The 21048-nt window shown below is 38.9% G+C and overlaps 1 protein-coding gene across 10 annotated transcripts in view; it reads left to right on the forward strand.

The window, feature by feature from the left end:
* ZNF334 (zinc finger protein 334) overlaps positions 1-21048 on the forward strand; it is a 76256-nt gene that overhangs the window by 16185 nt on the left and 39023 nt on the right. For 9 of the 10 annotated variants that reach the window (XR_012089230.1, XR_012089221.1, XR_012089223.1 and 6 more), the window contains one exon: positions 405-6729. The gene's annotated coding sequence lies outside the window, so the exon portion shown is untranslated. Of the gene's footprint in view, positions 1-404; positions 11809-21048 lie in introns of those variants that run through there. The other variant, XR_012089222.1, reaches the window with a different exon arrangement.

A 21048-nucleotide genomic window follows, 5' to 3' on the forward strand; every position in this document is an offset into this window, starting at 1 on the left:
AGAAATCCCCAGCTAACTTTCTTTGCATATCCTGAAACACATTGTTCCATTATGTCTAGACCAAGTATTATTCTTCAGAAACCTGATGCTCCTGGATACTCTGTCCCTCCAGAACCACTCCTCATGCTTGGGGCAGACCTCTATGAACTGCATCAACTGAGGTCTCTTGCCATCAAGTGTCTGATTGAGACCTTATTTGTGGCTCTCTTCTTCTGCAGCTAGAGCTATTCCCAGATCCCAAAAGTCATTTCCTTCCTGCATCATTTAGAGTTCAATCAGAGCAGCAGAGCCATATGTATGGTCTATAGATGACAAAATTGTTATCAAGATTTGACTCCAGGCTATTATGGGAAGCCTGTTATGTGACTGTCTTCATGGCTGATGCTGGCACTTTAATTCTGCAGGCCAAGCAAGTAGGGAAAGTGAACACTAAGAGAGAGAACAAAGACAAGCTGGAAGCCCCAGACAAAGCTGTGGCAGTTTTTACTGTCTTCTACCTAAACGATGTGGGTGTCCTACAGAGGTTGGTGCCATTTGTGGTGTTGCTAAGCACACACATAGCCCAGGAGCTGGAAGACCTGGAGGAGATACTGGGGAAAAGAGAGCAGCCACAGGCTTGTCTACTGAGCCACGCCACCAAGAACCAGCAGGTAAGAAACGTGTTGGGGGCAGAAGCCTTTCTAAGCCTAAAAACAAAATGATTTCTCCTCTGCCACCACCCTCCAGATCTCACACCAAAATGTCCTCTGTGACCCTCACTGGAAACATACAGGGAAGGGAGTTCTAGGGAACATAGAATCAGCTAAGCCAAAAGTGACACATTTCAAAGGCACCACACTCCTGCTTTCCCTTCAGGGCTAAGGATGGTAAATCCCTTGTTAGTTTCCCGCAACTCTTCCCACACTTTTGTAGAGAGTCTCTTCAATTTTCTTTCACTCCTTTCAAATGAGCTATTTCTTAATGGGACTGATTCTGTAACTGGTACTAGAAATGGCCCCAGGAAAGAGATCCTCAAAATGAAAATGAGATTCTGGGGAGTGGAAGAGGCCATGCAGCAGCACCTCACCTTTGGAGACAAAGCAGACACTATTGTAACATGCCTTAGGAAAGAGTGGTAATCAGGTTTTGGCCTGGCAGTACAGCTAGTGCATCATGGAGACCCTATAATGAAATTACATGGGCCTCCTTTGAAGGAGCAGCTTGACATATAGGTGAACAATTTGAGTCTCCTGGGCAGAAATATGACTTAAGGGATTATATGGGGAATTCATAGCACCTTACTCAACTTTGAGACTTAAGCCAATTCCTAGACCCAAAGTGGCTACAGGAAGACCTTTTAAGAAGGTTCCTGCAGTGTAGCCATAGAAGCATTGTGCAGCTCTTCCTCCAGGCCTTCCCAGGGGTATCTGTGGTCACTTACCACCATGGCCATGCATGAGGGAGGACATACCCAGACTTCTATGGGGATTTGGATATTGGCCTTGATTATATGAATTCTTGCCATTCCCAAACACTACAGTGGCCCATAAACAGAGTGGAGACTTATGAAGGTCGGGAGATAGATGAGTCTGGGCCTGAATCCAACTCCCAGAGGGTTTGCTTCTGCCAGTGGAAACACACACCAATCCTATAGTTTTAGTCCCAGAATGCCACAGACTTAGTGGCAGAATCCTTGTATTGGTTCCCTGACAATGGAGGAAATACTCTTGTAGCCCATGATAATTTAAAAGTTATCCAGACTAGATATGTTTTAGGTCAAAAGGTGGGGGATAAGAGATAGCCAGTGATTTGATGCAGATACCTAACATTGTTTATATGAGGTACATGGATCATATTCTGTGCTGACTCCAATTTTGCATTCTATGGAAGTTAAGAGAGAATTTAATCTTTAAAAGAGTTAAAGCATTCATTCAACAGCCATTATCTTGTGTCCCCTCTTATGAAGACAGTGATTGAACTTAGGACCACCCTAATCTGGTATTTGATCTTGATTACATCTTCAAAATGATCCTATTTTTAAATAGGGTCACATTCATGAGCACCGGCGTTAAAACTTCAACATATCTTTAGGGAGAGATACTCAATCCACAAACGCTCTTTTAGATTTGTATCTCCTCAAATATGTGAGAATGAAAAAAAAATAAGGAATTAATTATTAAATGCAAAAGGTGCATCATTTACATTAGTGTGCAGATGACATTTTAAGCCTAAATTGAAGTATTTAACTTCTCTCTCCAATCTGTTAATTTTGCTTAAACAATAGAACTGTCATGTGATTTTAATATTAAAACCCCAATGAAAATATAAAACTTTCTGCTGAAACTTTCCAATGAGAATGTTATGAATGGCCTAAAGTCTACTTGATGGCTATTCTTTTAACCTAACGTTTACATGATGGCTGTTCTTTTATCTTTTTTACACAACTGGGGACATTACGGTTAGTAATTAGTGATAGTTCCTAAGAAATACAGCAGAGATACAAAGAAGAAAGTGTTAGACGTCAAGAGAAAATTAAATTTTTGAGTTTGGTGATGGCAAATTTGGGATACCAGGCTTTTCAGAACAAGTTGTCCTGGTGTGTCCTAGAAATCTTTTCTCTTCTCACTATAGACTTTAGTTAGCAGTTTGACCCAGATAGGAGCCGTGTTGGAAAGTCTTTATATATTTGAAACATATGAAATGGTTCCTGTTTAACTTTAATCCAAGGTTTTTTGTTTTGTTTTGTTTTGTTTTGACCGAAGGTTTTAAGCACCAAAATTAGGGATGACAGGTCCTGTGCATAATTTGTCTTTATCCCAATAGCCATTCCCATTTTTATAATACTCATAACAATATTTTCTTTGTACACAGCTAAATTATTTCAGTTGCATTTTTGGCTTATATATAACTTGCGATCTATAAAACTAATGTGTCTGTTATTTGTAAAAAGTGAGCTATGTATACATACACCTTTCCTTAGAGACAAACACACTGATACCTCAACATACAAGTAATCAGGTAGATGAAAAGGAGGCACACCTGGGGATTATACAACAATTGAGCTCCGGCAGCTCTTGTCATATCTGAGAAAGCAAAGAAAGATGAGCATGAAGAAACTGAATAGTGTCTATAGATTAAGGCCAATCCTAACTATGCCCATCCCACTTGGCTAAACACAGGCAAGTTGCCACCAGCGTGTATGAGAACAAATTCGGGAAAGTGTAATTTGACTTCTGATACAGGGCTCAAATGTATTCAATATTACATGCTAGTGTTTGCATGTACTAGAAAGCTTAGCTTTTAAGACATACAACAAGAAATCAATTTCAAATAACATAATATTCCCAGTAATAGGTTCTCCATATTCTGAATCTAAGGCCTAGAATTGTTGCAATTTTTCCATTTTTTCTTGATTCTTTAGAAACATAAGAGTGGTGCAAACTATTTAGGGAAGCTGGGTGTCTCAGTTATATCCATTTATTTTTTGATTTTTTTTTTTTTTTTTTTTTTTTTTTGGAGACGGAGTCTCACTCTGTCACCCAGGCTGGAGTGCAGTGGCATGATCTCGGCTCACTGCAAGTGATTCTCATGCCTCAGCCTCCCTAGTAGCTGGGATTACAGGCGCACGCCACCATGCCATGCTAATTTTTGTATTTTTAGTACAGACAGGGTTTCATCATGTTGGCCAGGCTGGGCTCAAACTCCTGACCTCAAGTGATCCACCCACCTCAGCCTCCCCAAGTGCTAGGATTACAGGTGTGAGCCACCGCACCCAGCCATTTAGACAAGGCAGCAGAAACCATCTTATCCACAGACCCAAGACCTTTGGATTTCTCATGTCACCCCTTCCAACTCTTTGCCCTTTAGTTCAGATTCATGATCAGCTTTTTGCTTTCCCCTGTCTACAAGCAAAGTTCTCCAAAACTTCTAATTCATTCAGAAGAGATGGCTTTTGTTTTCCTTACTTATGCTTAAATTAGGGTTGTATCATCTAACCTACAAAAGTTGGCATCTTTAGATAGCTACCTCTATTTAATTCAGTGAAAGTAGATTATGGACAAACAGCAAAATGAATGTTCACTGCAGCCTTCTAGCTGCCTCTTAGCTTATCACTGCTTACCACAGGAACTGCCTTGTCCAATTTCAAATTTAGTTGAACACATTGAACAATTCTTTTTTTTTTTAATTCGGAGTCTCACCCTGTCGCCCAGGCTGGTGTGCAATGGCATGATCTCAGCTCACTGCAACTTCTGCCTCCTGGGTTCAAGTGATTCTCCTGCCTCAGCCTGCCAAGTAGCTGGGATTACAGGTGTGCACCACCATGCCCTGCTAATTGTTATTATTATTATTATTATTATTTTTTGTATGTTTAGTAGAGATGGGGTTTCACTATGTTGGCCAGGCTGGTCTCAAACTCCTGACCTCATGATCCACTTGCCTCGGCCTCCCAAAGTGCTGGGATTACAGGTGTGAGCCACCACGCCTGGCCAAAGACTCAAGTCAGTGCAATTAAAAAAAGTACATTTCTGATCACATCTCCATTTCATCAACATTTACATATTTGTATTTCCAAGATATTCCATACAGCATGAATCCGTGAAGAATTAGGCTTCGACTAAGAATCTTTCTACATTGATCTCTTAAGTTTTTAGCAAAGGGTAAGTCATCTCTAAATATCTTTCTTCATCTTCCTCTTTTTTTAGGGTTTCTTTTTATTGTGAGTTATCTGATGTCGAGAAAGCTTTGAGTTTGAGCTAAAAGCTTTTCCACATTGATTACATACAAAGTGTTTCTCTCCTGTATGGATTTTCTTGTGTTTATTAAGATTTGAATTATTGTTAAAACACTTTCCACATTCACCACATTCATAGGATTTCTCTCCAGTATGAATTTTTTTATGTTGATTAAGTTTCCAGTTAAGGCAAAAGGTCTCTCCACATTCATTACATGTAAAGGACCTCCCTACAGAAAGAGTCTGATGTTTAGTAAAGTTTGACCGATTTTTAAAGGTTTTTCCACAAGTCGCACATTGGTAAGGTCTCTCTCCTGTATGAGTTCCTTGATGTTGTGTTAGATCTGACAGACGGACAAAGGTTTTTTTACAATTACTACAAATAAAAGGTTTTCTTCCAGTATGGATTTGTTGGTGGCGAGCAAGATCCATGCGCTGGGCAAAGGCTTTCTTACATGCATTACATGAAAAGGGCTTCTCTCCAGCATGAGTTTTCTGATGTTTATTAAGATTTGAGATGCTTTTAAAGGAGTTCTCCTTTTTATTGTGAGTTATCTGATGTCGAGAAAGCTTTGAGTTTAAGTTAAAAGCTTTTCCACATTGATTACATACAAAATGTTTCTTTCCTGTATGGATTTTCTTGTGTTTATTAAGATTGGAATTATTGTTAAAACGCTTTCCACATTCACCACATTCATAGGGTTTCTCTCCAGTATGAATTTTTTTATGTTGATTAAGATCCCCATTAAGGCGAAAGGTCTTTCCACATTCATTACATGCAAAGGGCCTCCCTATAGAATGAGTTTTCTGATGTTTAGCAAAGTTTGACCGAAATTTAAAGGCTTTTTCACAAGTCGTACATTGGTAAGGTCTCTCTCCGGTATGAGTTCTTTGATGTTGTGTTAGATCTGACAGACGGACAAAGGTCTTTTTACAACTACTACAAATAAAAGATTTCTTTCCGGTATGGATTTGTTGGTGGCGAGCAAGATCCGTGCGCTGGGCAAAGGTTTTTTTACATTCATTACATGAAAAGGGCTTCTCTCCAGTGTGAGTTTTCTGATGTTTATTAAGATTTGAGATGCTTTTAAAGGATTTCTCACAAACATCACACTTGTGGGGTTTCTCTCCTGTATGAGTTCTTTGATGTAGAATAAATTTGGAGTATGGATTGAATTCCTTTTCACAATAATTACATGGATAATATTTCTTTCTAGTATGAATTGATCGATGTCGAGTTTTTTCTGAGAAACAGTGAAAGGTTTTTCCACAAAAGTTACAGGAAAAGGGCTTCCTTTGAGTATGAGTTTTTTGATGCCGAGTCAGGTTTAGTCTGTTGCCAACATGAAACCTCTGATGTATAGAGAGGGATGAGAGAAACCTAAAGGCCTTTTGACATGCATCACATTTGTATGGCTTCAGTCCACGGTGCATGCTCTGATGTTGAATAACCTGTGAAGGTCTGTTAAAAGTTTCACCACATTGGTTACATTCAAAGTGTTTATATAGTGTACAAATTCTCTGGAGTATTGTAAATGATGAGCGATGCCGAAAGCCCTTTGTATTTTCACCATATTTGTGGGCTTCCCCTACCTTGTGGATTTTCTGATGTCTAGTAAGTTGTGGGATATGCCCAAAAGCCATGCCACAGTCATCACATTCATAACGCTGGACAAAAGTACGATGTGTTCGGTATTCTCCATGGTGAAAGCTTTGTCTGAAGGCATTCCCAGATTCACTGAGGGCACGAAACGTTGCCAATGCTGGTTGACACGCTGTTAGGAAAACAATATGAGAAAAAAAAATCAGAACTGGACACTGCAACATATACCAAGTTAATTAGGAAAGTGAGGGAAAGAAGAGTGTAGTGAATGGAGACTTTAGAAGGGTAGGATGAGAAGTAGGAGTTTGTGGAGGTGGAGAGGCAGATAATTGCTTCTCCAAGTACAAGAATGATTTAAGTGATCAACAGTGGCCGTTGAATTTTTTTCTATTTCTTTAAACTTGAAATAATTATACTTGTGATTGCAAAAATGGCTCAATGAAATTTTAATAACCAAAGCAGAAAAGCTTAAAGAACCTAAAAAGAATCACGTGAAATCCTAAGCATGGATTAAAGTTTTGTTTTCATTAATGCCCTTTAAAATATTTCTGTGTGGTATAGCAATTTGTGAAAGTGATTACACTTTAAATATTTTCCTTTGAACATCAAAATTGGGGATACTTATGAGTAAATACACATCTGTCTTATCAATTTGATATTTAATGTTTTACTGTGCGACAGGGTCATTATTGATTGGGTCAGTGTTCTATTTGGATATTTGAGTTGTACTTATTTTTGTTGTTGCTAAGAACATTAAGAACAATCTTAAATCTACATCTTTGTTAATTTGAAATATATTCTAGTATATTCTAGTACCAATGCTTAGAAATGAGAGTCCCAATTATATTTTTGGTATATACATGCACTGCACTCAAGTTCTTATATTGCATGAACACACCATTATTTTCCAGTATCTTGATAACCCTAGACTATCAAACTTACCTTTATATAAAACTGTGGTGTCATGAGTTCTAGCATTTTTTTGTAATAAAAACATCTAGAAACTGGTTAACTGGAGAAAGAAATTTGAGCATTCCTACACACATACAAATTATAGATTGAGCATTTCTATACACATACAAAATATATGTTAATACAGACAAAAAAATCTGCCACTGATAAGATGGAGAACCAGCATGGGTTTCTATTATCTTCCTCATTCTAGTCTGAAATGCTACTGACGTGCTTAAAAAAATGTATAGATATAGTGGAATATTTATAAATATACATGAGTAATATTTTCAGAAACATAAATATTTCAACATGGGACAGAATCAGTGGTAATAAAAGGGACAAAGTGGGAACAGTTGGCTTGAAGATACGGTTTTTAATTTTTTTTTTTTTTTTTTTTTTTTTTTTTTTTGAGACGGAGTCTCACTCTGTCACCCAGGCTGCAATGGCATGATCTCAGCTCATTTCAAGCCTCATCTCCCGGGCTTAAGTGATTCTCCTCCCTCAGCCTCTCAAATAGCTGGCCAAACCATCACGTCCGGCTAATTTTTGTATTTTTAGTAGAGACGGGTTTCGCTATGTTGGCCAGGCTGGTCCCAAACTCCTGACCTCAAGTGGTCCAACTGTGTCGGCCTCCCAAAGTGGTGGCGTTACAGGTATGAGTGACCATGCCCACCCTGAAGATATGTTTAAATGAACTTAATGGTTGGCATTTATAGCAACATTATATAGCCAAAGATGAAACAGCAGCATGGAAAACCTGGTTGGAAAATTCTTTTAGAGGGAAGGAACTGGAGAAATAGAATATATAAAAAGAAAAGTCAGGATTAAAAGAAAGTACTACCATCCATTAAATGTGAGTCCTATTAAAAATGTGTAGAAAATTTGCCAACTTCATCATGTGGCCTAACGTCTGGGCAACTAGAGTCTCTGAAATAGAGGAGGAAAGAGGGTGGGGGCAGGAACCAGAAAAATATTTGAAGAAATAATGGGCAAAAAATTCTCAAACACAGTAAAAACTATAAACTCATATATCCAAGAAGCCCAAATCACACAATAAGAAACATGAAGAGAAATACACTAAGGCACATTATAATGAAATTGTTCAAAGCCAGCGATAAAGAGAAAACTGTAAAAGCAACCAGAGGGGGGAAAAAGACATTATGTACATGGCACAAAGACAAAGATGACATCAGATTTCTCACTGGAAACACTGCAAGCAAAAAAGATAATGGAACAAAATCTTTAAGGTACTAAAAGAAAAAACAACAACAACAACAACCTATTAACTAGAATTCTGTGCCCAGCATATGGCTTTCAAAAATGAAGACAAAAGACCTTTTCAGAAATACAGAGACTGAAAGAATTCATTACCAGCAAAGCTGCACTACAAGTAATTTTAAAGGAAGTCCTGCAGGGCAGAAGAAAAGGGATGCCAGATGGGAATTTGGCCCTGCACCAAGGAATGAAAAGCAACTGAAATTGTAACTGGTAAATATGTATGGGTTTATTATTAAATCTCTTTAAAAGGTTGACTGATTAAACACAAATAATGTATTATGGGGCTTATAACAGGTGAAGGTAAAATGTATGACAGCAACACCAGAAAGGCAGGTGGAGATAAATTATAGTATAATATATATAGTATAAGAATTATAATACAAGAACTACAGTATAATTCTTATACTCTACATGAAAGAGTATACTATCACTTACAGGTAGATTGTGATAAGTTAAAGACAGATACTGTAAACTCAAATCCTAATACAACCACTAAAATAGAGTTAGTAGAATCCTAAAAAAAAAAAAAAAAAAAAAAAAAAATCAATCCAAAATAGGGTAAGGATAATAAAGCAGAATAAAGGAGAAAAGGGGGAAGAACAGATATGACAAATAGAAATCTATTTGATTTAGGCTCAAGCCTAACCATATCAATAATCACAGTAAATGTAAAAATAAAAACACAAGGTTTCACCATCTGAGCCTTTGTATCAGAGAATTCTTTGTTATGGGGGCCGTCATGTGCATGTAGGATCTTGGCATCCCTGGCTATTATACCCTAGATGCCAGCAGCATGCCTACATACCCAGTTATTACCACCAAAAAGATCACCCAGACATTTCCAGGTGCCCTTAGAGGGCAAGGTCTTCCCTTCTTCCCATTGAGACCCAGTGGTATAAGCACCTCAACGAAAAGGTGGAGATTATCAAGCTTGTATGAGAAAGTAAAACCAAATTATTTGCTAACTACAAGAAACTCACTTTAGAGACACAAGTGGTTAAAAAGTAGATGGATGGAAAATATATACCATGCTAACAGTTAAAAGAAAGCTAGAGTAGCTGTATTAATATCAGACAAAATACATTTTAGAGTAATAAGTATTTCTAGGGATAAAGAAGTTTATTTCATAAGAATAAGGAATTAACAGAGCATAATTCTAAGTGTTTATGCACCCACAGAGCTTCAAAATACTTGAAGCAAGATTACCAGTGAAAGAATATACTCCAAGAATAGGAAACTAATTTTAAATAAAAGAACCCACTATGATGGATAACTAGAAAACCACACTAGTATAAAAAAGAATATTTTTACTAGTATAAAAAAGAATATACTCATACAGAACAGACAAATACACGAATGGAATAAAAAATTTCAGGAGATGATTTCTGTGGATATGTATTTCTGATGGCTTGTGTGTAAGGATGGCATCATAAGTCAGTGAGGACAGGATGGATGCTTTGGTGGGTGGTACTGTAAAAACTGGCTCATTGCTCAGAGAAAATGGGGCTGGTTGTCCATTATGCCATATACAAATATAGACAGATTAAAATGTGAATTTTAAACCCATAATGCTGATAGGGGAATGTCTTTGTGGTCTAGGATGCAGCGGGCTTCTTAACAACAAAAAGACAATAAGCAAACACTGTAAGTCAAAAATGTTATGGATGTGATCAAAAATGAAGGATTTCTGATCAAGAGAAGCACCAGAGTCAACAGGCAAATGACAGATTGACAGGAGTAATCATACATTTTAAGCCAAAAAATACCTTATATATAACATAAAATTCTTCAATTCCACAAAGAAAAAAAAAATTAGAAAATGAGCAAAGAACATGAAGCAATTCAAAAAAGCTGAATAGTGAGTGGATGATAAGAATATCATGTGAGTTTCATCTTACTATTAGGGAAATGAGAAGTAAAACAAGGAAGCAAAACTACCAAAATGGAGCCAACTAAAATGCAAATGTTAGCAAGCAGTGGTGAGATGCAGGAAAGAGAAGTTATGTGGGTACAGTGTAAAATTCACAGATGTCCAGAAAGTAATCTGGGTACGTTTTATCAAACTATAATATGCCCTGTGACCTAGAAAATTGTTGTAGATTCTAAAGGGAACATGTGAGATTTGGGTCAGAAGGAACTGTAGAGACTTAGGAAATTTTTTCCATAAAACTGGCCGTGTGATGGATGCCTATTAAAGAATACTATATTGCACTAAAAAGACATTTAGACATAACATGTAAAGATTTCAGAAACAGCCAAGTAGAAAGGTAAGAAGTTAGATGTTTGCAGTGTGCTGTTTAAGAGTGCAGCCGTATATAAAATGGTGCATATTTTACAATTAGTATATGCATTATTTATTTATTTATTTATTTATTTTTTAAGACAGAGTTTCACTCTGTTGCTCAGGCTGGAGTGCAGTGACACGATTTTGGCTCACTGTAACCTCTGCCTCCCAGGTTCAGGCGATTCTCCTGTCTCAGCCTCCCAAGTAGCTGGGACTACAGGCATGTGTCACCACACCTAGCTATTTAACAATGTAGAAAAGAGATTAGACCAGCTGTCTAGCACACAGAGAATGACATAATGAATTAGAAATGAAGGTTATACAAAATGATCGTGGTGTCTTGACTAGAGCAACAGTGACAATTGATTGACTCAATTTTTATATCCCATTTCCAGCCCTTCCACTATCACATTGCCAACCCTAAACAGGATACATGGTTTTATTCAAATATGTCACAAAACAAAGTAAACGGATTTGTGTTCTAAAGCCACAAGGCGGCAGTGGAGAGGTCAGAAAAACGTCTTGCAGTAAATGTGAAAGCGACTATAACTTGATAGAAAAATGTTCAGGGGTGCATTAAAAAGTGGAAGTTTAAGGAAGAGAAAAGTAGTTTGGGGGTAGGAGAGGAGTTTGGACCAAGTTATTAAGTATTTAAAGAATAAGCAGGGTTATGTGGAATTCTTGTGAACAGTTCTTATAAAATATTTAATAAGTGGATTCCAGTCCACTTTCCAAAATGGCCATAGCTTAAATGCATTTGGTATTTTACTCTTCAGATCAGATGGTACTCCAGATCGAAATTCATCATCATCTAACCCAGCTTTTTATCCCCTTTCAGGAGCCTATGAATGAGCTGCCTTCCCTGGTGTCAGCACTGAAACTCGAGAAACAAGTGTCTCTGAAATCTCTGGATCATCTTACATTCTGGCAATTTCTACCTTCTGTTAATGAAGGTAGTCATCTCTTTCCAACTAGATGGTAAATTTGTTTTCCTCATTTGTCATTCTCTAACCTAATAATCTAAAGAGAAAAAGTCTCTCTCCAGAATTTTCTTTAAAAAAAAAAACCTTCTATAACACTTTTCCGAGCTAACCCATTCATTCATTGTAATCACTGACAAACTTTTTGACCAATTCAGCTATTCATCCTTTTATCCATTTGGGTAGTAACTTAAATTCCAAACTTTTACCAGCACACCATTTACTGTCCTAAAACTAGAGTTAAAAAGGGTACAGGGAGAGTGATAAATGTAGGGTAAACATTCCTTTGGAAACTCATGGACAGAAGCCCAGGGGAAAGCTCTTCTCCTGTCACCTCTTGGTGGGGGTTGGAGGGGGAGTGTCCAGGTTACTCTGAGCTGAGGTGTGAGCTGTGATGACATCCATCTGCTTCTTACCTGGGCAGGGAACACCTGTCACCTCTCTCTCCATCATCCAGGGCTCCTTCCCTTGCTTCAAAGAGGACATCACGTGTGCCTTATAAGTCCAGTTTCCTAAGAAAAATAAATGATATTGACCATGCTGTGGTTATTACAGAATTTAGACCCACATTTTTGGTGATGAGGAATCTCGTTAACATCTCAGTCTTCCCAGAACCTCTAAAGCAGTGTTTTCATATAAAAGACCATTTACATTTTAAACCATTCCCCAGCTGTTTCTTAGGCATATGACAGCCTCAGACTATAGTTTTGGAGAATGGTGTGATGATTTTGAAGATAGTGGGGAATAGGAAGCTTGTATCATCCCAAGACGAAAATATCTTCTCTTAAAACAGAGCTACAATGCTTTACTGAAGAATATGAAGTTATAAAATTCAACTGAATGTTTTCAGGGAGTTTTGCAGATATTTGCACAGAAGGAAAAAAATCCTCCCATGGGCAATTATGAACTAACAAGACCTTCCTTACCCAAAGACGCAAGGTATTTACAGTTATCCAGCATCACATCTCTATACAGGTTTCTCTGTTCAGGGTTCAGATGATCCCACTCATCTGGTGAGAAGACCACGGCCACATCTCTAAATTTCACCAACTCCTGAAATAAAAATTTGTATTTTGTATGTATACATGCCTCCACGTGGCCCCGGTAGATATCTTTCAAATTGGGCATTCTAAGGAGGCAGACAGGATATAAGGATACATTTGATTATGTAACCAAAAAACTATAACAAAGTGCAAACAATAAAAGTATTATTTACTCTTGTAGAGTTTAGGAAGACAAAATTACTTATCCTCATGATAAAGTAACAGCTAAGGAAACAGACATTTGGTGTACATGCGTGGCTGAGTCAATAGGGTAGAGCTACCATCTGTGGGATTATGACCAAATACCTCTAAGTCAGAATCCCATCCAGGCAGAATGATAAGGGAATTCGTCCTGCCTGACAGTGTGAGCTGGGACATCGGTCTCTTTCTGCTTCAGACTGAAACTTAAGCAGCAGCTCTTCTTGAGTCTTGAACCTACTGGGTTTTGGACCGGTATTATAAATCAGTCAAAACTAAAGATTTGACAGAGTCTCTCAATATGAGCAGTCAAAAGTTCTTTGCAAGTAATGCTAGAACCATGTCAGGTCCCCCAAGTATATACATAAATTCAATAGTCTCTCCATTTAAAAAAATCCATTAAGATTATTTTTGTAAAATGTGATAAATGGATACATGATTTTCACACAAGGGAAAAATGTGACAGACTAGTTTTTACATGAAAAGTTAATGAAGGTCTTGTTCTTGCCAGAGTGTGGAGTCAAGTTGTAGTAATTAGAGTGGGTTAGGAATGTCATCAGCACAGATGAGAACAAAGAGCGAGCCCAGAAACAGATGCAAATATAGAAATGTTTACTACCTAAAAAAGATGACCTGCTAGTCTGTTGGGAAACAGTTCAGTGAATACTGAGGTAATAACTGAATATCCATTAGTAGGGGGAGAGCAAGATCCCTCCCTGACTATGAGAATATGTTCCAGATGAAATAAAAGATAATTATTGAAACTATTAAAATGTTTGAAAATGAGGATTTTCAAACTTAAAATAGAAAAATTTCTTAGAGACTCAAGTGCCAGATAAAAGGAAATAATAAAATCAACCTTATGAAAGAGAAAGAAATCTCTCTGAAAAAATAAAAGGGACACAGAAAAAACAAATTAGTATGTTGTACAACCAACAAGGAACTAATTCGGAATTTATACAGATCAATAAGAAAAAAAATAGAAGCTGCAGACTAGACAAATGCCTAAAGTATATGAATGAAAAGTTCACTGAAGAAAGCATACAAATAATCAGTCAGTCGATAAACTGTTCTCAATTAAATGCACATAATATTAGCAGCAAGTCATGCTTGTTTTGGCAAGACAGTCACAACATTTAAAACCTGGATACTATCCAGTGTTTCTAAGGGATGGAACCACGCCGTCAGTCACACTGATTTGTGGACTTCAAAGTCTGCATAGTACTTTTGGAGCATGACTTGTTAACATCTCAGATGGTTAGAGGTGAATGCCCTTGACTCAGAAATTCTAAGTCTAGATAGCTTTCTTAAAGTTCAAGAATATGCAGACTTCATGGCGACATTATGTCTACCACTGAAATACTGCAAACATAGAGATCTATAAACAGGAGAAAGGTCCAAAAACAAGACAAATCACGCTGCAGAACACATTGCAGATGTTGAGAATAAGGGCCATCTATGTGTACTGCTATGGAAACGTCTCCAAAATAAATACAAAACTTTAAAAGTTACAGAATATAGACATACCAATAAAAAAAAGATCTATTGTGTGTAAAACTGAGGACAGTGGTGAGTAGGGTTAGCGATTAAAAAGGACTTTGAAAAAATTCTTCATCTACATAGTTAAAAAGAACATCATACATTGATTTCTTATATAATTTCAAAAATTAAAAATTACAGAAGTAAAATTTAACTCAGGTCTGCCCGACTGAGGGAGGAAAATGTCTTCAGACTTCATTTTAAAAGATGTTTTGGTAAATTCATTTATGATTCAGTGGAATTCTAGCTATTCTATTTGGACATTGTTATTTAATGCCACGATTAAATCAGCCTGTCCTCTAACATAAACATGATCTCCGTCATTTACTCAGTTCTTCTAAATATGTGGCCCTAAATATGTGGCTTAGTGGGAAACGAATGTTTCTTACTGCTGCTGTAACAAATTACCACCAACTTCATGGCTTAAAACAACACATATTTATAATCTTACAGTTCTGGAGTTCAGAAGTACAATATGGGTTAGCAGTGCTGTGTCCCCACTGCAGGCTCTAGGAAGAATCTGATTCCTCAACTTTTCTAGCTTTCTAGAAACCACCTGCATTCCTTGGCTTGTGGCCAGCCCTATCCTGTCTTCAAAGCCAGCAACATAGCATCCCCCTGCCTGTTTCTTTTACATTTCAGGCCCACCCAGACAACCCAAGAGAAACCCCCATCTGAAGATCCTCAACTTAATCACACCTGCAAAGTCCCTTTTTCCATGTAAAATAACACATTCGCAGCTTCCAGGATGGGGACTAGGATGGGGATATCTTGCAGTGAATGGGGGAGATTGTTCATTCTACCACAATGTGTATCTGGCCTTCTGTTTTCTTCTGTTTACCCAGCAATGTATTATCATTTCTATGTTATTTTAATTAGCATAGTTTGATGTGTTGGATTTTAAGTCTGTCAGGACCAGTGCCCTCTTGTTACCCAGAAATATGGGGGCATCCCTCCGCCTTCATCCCAGCCACCTGACTGCCTGTGCTGCAGCTCTCCCATAGATTTCACACCAAGTTAAGCCATTGCTCCCTGCACCCCCAACACATGCAAGCTGTTCAACTTCAGCCCGAACTCACTATCCTCAGGGACTGGTATTTTTCAGCCTGAAAGTTTTCAAACAAATTCATGCCTAGAAGACCTGTTCTGATGACTCCCCTTGGTCAGTCAGTCCTTGAGTTCATTGAGCAGTTTGTTGAATGAATACTAAATCTTGGGTCAGAGCTTGAGCAGTTTGTTGAATGAATACTAAATCTTGAGTCACTAAAGAAAGCTTCTGGGTTATTTAGGTCGCCTCTGTTGCCCCTCTAACTGTCACCTCATCACCAGAATGGGGAACTGCACCCTTGTGGAACAAATGCAAAATGTCTTTCGCGCTGTAAATTGGTATTTTAGGAAGGAAATCAGAAGTAAGCAATTCACCTGTGATATCACCTCTAGAAATGACCGAGCCATTTTCCTTTTCATTCTTCACCTCCTGTTCTCAGGGAACACAGACTCCTGAGAAGCCACACCTTAAAATTGAGGACAGAAGTATGTGACACCAGGTACTCCAAGCCCCACGCCCAACCACACACACAGAGGAAACCAGAAATCCATAACAGCATACCAACCTTGGCCTTCAGGTTCTGTCTCCTTCTGGGCCCTCAGGAGAGCCCACGGGTGTGCTACAGCAGTTGGGATTTTGGATATTGGGGTCTCTCCCTATGTGTCAAAGTGTGAGACGCTGTTTTCCAGATCTGTCTTGAACAAAACTTTCCCTGCCACCCACTGAAACAGAACTTGAACTCACCTTCTCAGAAAGATCAACTCCAATACAGCTAGCAGGCCCAGCGCGCATCTGAGCCTACCTATATAGAACCTAGATCATCACACCCAGAACCTTCTCATTTCCTAATCAAGCCCAACTCACTACCTGTAGGATTCAGCTCTGTTGGTCCTGATTATAGTGGGAACAGGGAAGGATTGGGGAATGCAGGATTGTCACATCAAGGCTTAGGCTGAAAATTCCCCAGTGCTCTTTATTCATGCCTACTATGTACCCCAGGCATGATGTCATATAACACACACCCCAGATAGGCTTGTGCCACTCTTTCCACTTGAATATCTGAGATAAGAGGCCTCACCTGGTGCCTCTCACCCCCACAAGGCAGCTGCATGGAAGAGGAGAGGCAGTTTGGCACTTTGACCAGTAGGACAGCGTAAAGTAGCACCTCCACTTCCCCATGACCCATCAGTGACCTGGGGGAGTCCAGTGTGTGCTGCTTGTCCCAGAAAGGGATTGGGAATAATAGGATGGTATGGAAGGCGGAACAATTGCCCCCCAAAAGATATCCACATCCTAACCCCCAGAACCTGTGAATATGTGACCTTACTTGGCAAACGTGATTAATAATTGTAAACGAAAAACCCAAACTGTAAAATATGTAAAGGAGTTTATTCTAAGCCAGTATGAGTGACCGTGGCCCCAGGAAGAGTCTCAGGGGGTCCTGAGAAAGTGTGCTCAAGGAGGTCAGGTTACAGTTTGGTTTTATATAGTTAAGGGAGACAGAAGTTACAGGCAAAGACATAGATCAATACGTGTAAGGAATCGATTGATTTGGCCTGGAAAGGTGAGACATCTCAAAGAGTTGGGGAGCTTACAGGTCACAGGTGGATTCAAAAATTGTCTGATTGGCAATGGGTTGAAAGAGTTAAACTACAGACTTGAAGTCAGTAGAAAGAAATGCTTTAGTTAAGATAAGTGGGTGGGGGGAGTTGTGAAAGCCAAGGTTCTTACTATGTAGATGAAGCCTCCAGGCAGCAGGCTTCAGCGAGAATAGATGGTAAATGTCTCTTTTCAGACCTTAAAGTTGTCAGACTCTTAGTTAATCTCTCCTAGATCCCAGAAAGACTGGGCTGCATTAATGGAGGTTTTCTACAGATGCAGAATTTTCCCCACAAAAGACAGCTTTGCAGGGCCATTTCAAAATGTCAGAGAAATGTATTTTGGGGTAAAATATTTTGATTTCCTTCAGGGTCTGATATCTGTCATGTGATGCTACACCAGAGTCAGGATGGAATTTGATCTCTTATTGCCATAGTCTGTTTTGTCAGTCTCGTGATCTCTATTTTAGTGTTAATGCTGGTTAGTTCTGCTGAACTCCAAAAGGGAGAGGGTATAACGAGGTGTGTCCAACCTCCCTTCCCTCCCATCATGATTGTGAATTTCATTTTTCAGGTTTCACTTGACTCCCTGTTCAGTCTGTTGGGGGGCCTGGGAGTTTTGTTTTGGCTTACAGAATCCTGAGTTGGGGAAATTATCCTGGATTATCCGGGTGGGTCTGATATAATCAAAAGGGTCCTTAAAAGAGGGAGGCAAGAAAATCAGATAATAAAAGAAAGTAGGAGCCTCCAGAAGCAGGAAAAGGCAAGGAGACAGGTTCCCCCTAGAGCCTTCAGAAAGACTGAACCAATGTACATCTTATTTGTATTGATTAATGTCTTTTGTGTCCCTAAAATGTATAAAACCAAGTCTCGCCAGCACCTTGATTTTAGCCCCGTGAGACCTGCTTTGGACTTCTAACCTCTAGACCTCTAAGAAAAGTTTTTATTTTGAGCCACTAAGTTTGCAGGCATTTGTTTCAGCAGTAATAAATAAGTGATACAGAGAGCCAGAGACTGAGAGTGGCCGGGGATGGGGTGAGGTGAGCATAGGGTGAGGACATCTGGACCAGAGGCCTTATAGGACAGTGGGCCCAGATGCTCACTTGCATCCAAAGGCCAGGGTGACTAAACGACCCCAGCAGAGGATGCAGCAGGACTGAAGCCTAAACCAAAGACCCAAAGGGGTGAAATGCCCCTACAGAGGCCAGCAGGGCCCAGCCACCAGCACCCAGACCTGACACATATTCCCTTGTTCCTTCATTTTTTTTTTAAAGTGCTTCCCTGCACGAAGACTATGTAAACCAAAAATAAAATTCTAAGCCCTCCAGCCACCGGAATGGACCCCTCCTCTCGGCAAAGTAAATTCCGAAGTTAACCTGAAAAACTAGTTCAGGCCATGATGGAAATTGGGGTCGAACATGCCTCATTATACCCTCCTCCCTTTTGAAATTACTGAGAGAATACTCTTTAAGTCTGATAAGAAGCATTTATAATGTATTCTCTCTGAAGCCAGCTACCTGGAGACTTTGCCTGCATGATAAAAACTTGGTCTCCCTAATCCCTTATCTTAGCCCAGACATTCCTTTCCATTGATTCTAAGACTTTAGACAATAACTTAACCCTTTCAACCAATTGCCAATCAGAAAGTATTTGAATCTGCTTATGACCTGGAAGCCCCTGGCTTCCAGTTGTCCTACCTTCCCAGACTGAACCAATGTACATCTTATTTGTATTGATTAATGTCTTTTATGCCCCTAAAATGTGTAAAACCAAGTTGTAGCCTGACCACCTTGGGCACATGTTTTTGGGATCTCCTGAAGGCTGTGTTATGGGCCATTGGTCACTCATATTTGGCTCAGAATACATCTCTTCAAGTATTTTACAGAGTTTGACTCTTTTCATTGGCAACTGTAATTCTGAGGCAAAATCAGAGGAAAGGGAGAGGGAGTACTTGAGAGGAGAGAATGTACCAGAGAGCACGTGTGAATGTTGAAAACAGAATTTAATTTCTCAATCGAATGACTGTTTCAGAATAGTCTGTTGTAAACATGAAGATGTGAAATGACCTTGGAGTGGTATGATTATGTTTTCTACCATTGTTTGTAGCCCAGTTATACAGAAAGACATTTACATTTTTGCATACACTGTGGCTATTTTGGCAAGCTGCAGGAAGATACTGAGTGCTAAGCGTGTCCATATTCACGATCTCATTAACTGACACAGGCACCCTAGAGGGAATTATTATTTTGCAATCTTCTTATTCTGGAGATGAGAAAAGGGAGGATTAAAAAAATAAGCAATTTTGCCCACAGTAACACAGCTGGTGAGGGATAGCACTGAGCTCCATCCTCAAATCCATCAGACTCTAAAAGACCAGGCTCTAGGCCAGCCATGGTGGCTCATACCTATAATCCTAGCACTTTACAAGGCTGAGGCAGGAGGATTTCCTGAGGATTTCCTGAGGCCAGAAGTTTGAGACCATCCTGGGCAACATAACAAGACCTTGTCTCCACAAACAATGTTAAAATTCCAGGTATGGTGGCATGTGCCTATAGTCCAAGCTCCTTGGGAGGCTGAGATGAGATCACTTGAGCCCCAGCATTCGAGGCAGCAGTGAGCTATGATCACATCACTGCACTCCAGCCTGGGCAACAGTGAGACCCTGTCGCTTAAAAAAAAAAAAGACTAGACTGTTAGGCTCTTTGACAACATACACCTAGCCAAAGTGCAGATTCCTAAAAAGGTGCCTTCCCCACCTGCCACATTTATCTATCCAGCTTCAACCACCAATTCCCTGTACCCTCCTATTTTTCACATTTTATTCTCTGCAGTTATCTTTATATTATTTTATTCTGTCTCCTAGACTCTGTTTATGGAAGCAGAAACTATACCTTTTATCTCTTTGTATTCAAAACCTTTAGCTCTAGTGTCCAGCACTTAATATGCCAGAAAACAGGCATTATTTTGAGAGTCTCCTATCACCCATCCACTGTACCATCATGAATTATTTTATTTCAGTATCTTGAAATCCCACCAGTGTATGAGATTATTGTATTACCTCATTTTAATGAGTAGAAAATGCAAACAGATTATTTTTCTAAGATCACATGGTGAGACCGTTTGAGTACTGATAGGATATATCCCAAAGTTGTCTGAACCCAGGACTGGACATCTTAACATTGACATAAAATTCTCCATCGTTATTATAACTATAGAAAGGCAGAAACCATGATAAATGAAACAAGCTTTATCAGCTTGGATAGTCGTCTAACCTTTATGTGACTCATCTTTAAAATGAAAGCATTGGGTTATTTCACATTTTTTTTTGTCAGCAGCATAATACAAGTATATCTGAGGTTCTGTGGGTATAACCTGAGACTGCACATATAAAAAAGACATTAAGTCTAACTTCTATTTTGTATAATTGACATTCGTATTGAGATAATTGTAGATCGACATGCAGTTGCAAGAAAAAATAGAGACCTCATGTACCCTTTACCCAGTTTTTCCTAATGGTAACTTCTTGCAAAATTATAGTACAATATCAAAACCAGGATATTGAGGTTGATAAAATTCTCCAATCTTATTCAGATTTCCTTAGCTTTACTTCATTTGTATGTGTGTGTTAATTCTATACAGTTTTATCATGTGTAGGTTCTAGTATTCGCCACCATTGTCATGTTACAGAACATTTTCATCACCTCCAGGATCTCTGGTGTTACCCACATTTGCTTCTTCAATAACCACACCCACTGTCCCCCCACCCTCTCTCCTGTCCCAACTAACTGCTAATCTCTTCTCCATTTCTAAAA

The sequence above is a fragment of the Chlorocebus sabaeus genome, chromosome 2, assembly GCF_047675955.1.
Source record: "Chlorocebus sabaeus isolate Y175 chromosome 2, mChlSab1.0.hap1, whole genome shotgun sequence".
Classification (NCBI taxonomy): Eukaryota; Metazoa; Chordata; class Mammalia; order Primates; family Cercopithecidae; genus Chlorocebus; species Chlorocebus sabaeus.